The sequence below is a fragment of the Dipteris shenzhenensis genome, chromosome 17 (assembly GCF_047967505.1).
Source record: "Dipteris shenzhenensis isolate YYH24624 ecotype China chromosome 17, Dip_SZ_1.0, whole genome shotgun sequence".
Classification (NCBI taxonomy): domain Eukaryota; kingdom Viridiplantae; phylum Streptophyta; class Polypodiopsida; order Gleicheniales; family Dipteridaceae; genus Dipteris; species Dipteris shenzhenensis.
Genome location: NC_141612.1, coordinates 38,363,615 through 38,366,058, shown reverse-complemented (window position 1 = coordinate 38,366,058; position 2,444 = coordinate 38,363,615).

The following is a 2,444-nucleotide window of genomic DNA, read 5'->3' as shown; positions in this document are numbered from 1 at the left end:
TAATAATTCGAGATAGGGTCTTCAATGTGGGGATAGAGAGAGAGGGAGAGAGAGTTAATATGTTTTTAAGATAATAATTTAATATAACAATAATTTTAATATGTTTTTAAGATAATAATTCAATAATAATTTAACATAATAATATTTTTAATATGTTTTTAAGATAATAAATCATAAGATGTTTTTAAGATAATAAATCGTAAGATGTTTTTAAGATAATAATTTAATATAATAATTCTAAGGTGTTATACATTACCATTGGCAATATACTCGGTCTCGATTTGAACTTTGAAGGTGTCTAGTAATAATGTCCATACAACCAATGCCAATGCTCAATGGTAGTGCAATAATAAAAGAACCATTGCAATTAGCTTTCCCATCTTATGGAAGTGAGCAAATGTATACATAGCAAGCACAATGGGCTCATCAGTGCCCACTTCCAAACACCAATTGCACTCTATTGATTATTATCTCATGCTCATTTGGTAACCTAATCTTTGCAATGGTTGTGTAGGCCACTAAATGGGTGTGATTGTCACACATAAAGGTTGGGCTATTTAGTCCAATGGCTACTTTTAAATAGGACTATAGACTAAATTGTTAGATTTTTGCTGTTGACCTTGAAGGAGAGAACTTATCTCCCTACCCTTGGAATGATTAAAGAACCATGTGATTAGCTCTCCCATCTTATGAAATTGAGCAAATGTATAAATAGCAAGCACAATGGGATCATTGCTTCCCAATTCCAAACACCAATTGTAGCAAGCACAATGGGCTCATCGGTGCCCACTTCCAACACCAATTGCATTATTGATTATTATCTCATGCTTATTTGGTAACCTAAGCTTTGCAATGGTGTGATGGTGTGTAGGCCACTAGGTGGGTGTGGTTGTCACTCATAAAGATTGAGTTATTTGGTCCCATGGCTACTTTTGCATAGGACTAAGACTAAATTGTTAGTTTTTTACTCTCGACCCGAAGAATTTATCTTTCTAACCATGGGCCATGAAATAGCTATATATAAATGTCATCGCTATTGAAATAATAACATACTAAATTATGCACTTACACAGACGACATTGAATTTTATACTTCCTTGGATTGCGATTGGGTTCCACTTAACTAAAACAATAGGGTTCCACTTAACTAAAACAATCAACACAATTGCTAAATGCACATTTAAACTTTGCAAAACCAAATTTAAAACAATGCAATAATTTCTTAGACCTGTCCTTAACACACCAAATTCCCCTCTCCCCTCTCTCTCTCTCACATTTCCTATCTTATCTTAACATTTCTTAAGTAACTTCAGACACATGGCAACACCACATTTATTCTCCACCGTTGCACCTTTGACCCTACCTATTGAATCATTGCTCAACATTGTTTTGTAGCTTTTTTGTAGTTTTATTAAGCAAATTGTTTTGTAGCTTGTTAAACCAATTATTAGTGGCTTTGTGTGCTAACAATTGTTCAATGAGCTAGTAATTGTCTTTTCGCCAGCAGTTGCAGGTAAGGCATCGAGTCACGAGTTTTGTTGGATGTGCATTATGTTCGAGCTGGATGCAAGTCTCTCTCTCCTCTCTCCAAGATTTGAGGCTATACTTGTGCTGGCGTTGAGCCCACGTCAGCCTTCGTTGACGTTGAGATGCTTGCTTTGCTGGTTGTTTGAGTTCTCATTTTCGTGCCTTTGAGGGTCAATATTTGAGCCGGTAATTGGGTCTATTTGCCATTGTGATTATTGCCTCTAGGCATCTAGACTTTCAACGTATCTAAAAGCTTTTGCATGATGAACAACAGGGCTTTCTTTACCTACCTGTTCATGCATCCCGACATAGCAGCTTCTCTACTCTTATACTCATTGAACACATGCGCCGACAGGTTCAACCAATGGCATGCCTCTACACACCAATTCGAAGTTCTCCTGAGGCGTTCGATTCATTTCTTTCGGCCATCTGCTCAAGAAACGTATGTCGAATACTAGTGACTGCTTCCAAGTCCGATTATTTTCTCCCCTAGCACCAGCCTCAACTGATGGCTGGGCCTCTCTTCAAGTAAGAACGATAGATAAGAGCCTCGCAAGCGCTCAGAGTTATCAAAACTTTTTACAAGACAAACTATCTAAAACGTACAATAGAAGACCGACTAGCAATATAATTACAAAACTATGTCGAATGCTACGAGTGGATTGCTTCCTAAAACTCAAAGAGATTATTATCACGGGTAACTCTTTCTTTACTCCCGAAAGCTGCTAGTCCAATTTCCTTTCCTTAACACCGGTTCAACTGATGGTTGTGCCTCTATAATAGAGTCTTGCTCAAATGTACCCATACTTTTACAAGAAACTGACGATTATCCCGAAGCACATACTTTATTCGAACATCGAAAATCCAATTACCTTTTCCTGGCACCAGCCAGATTGGCCTCAAATGATGGCTGTGCCT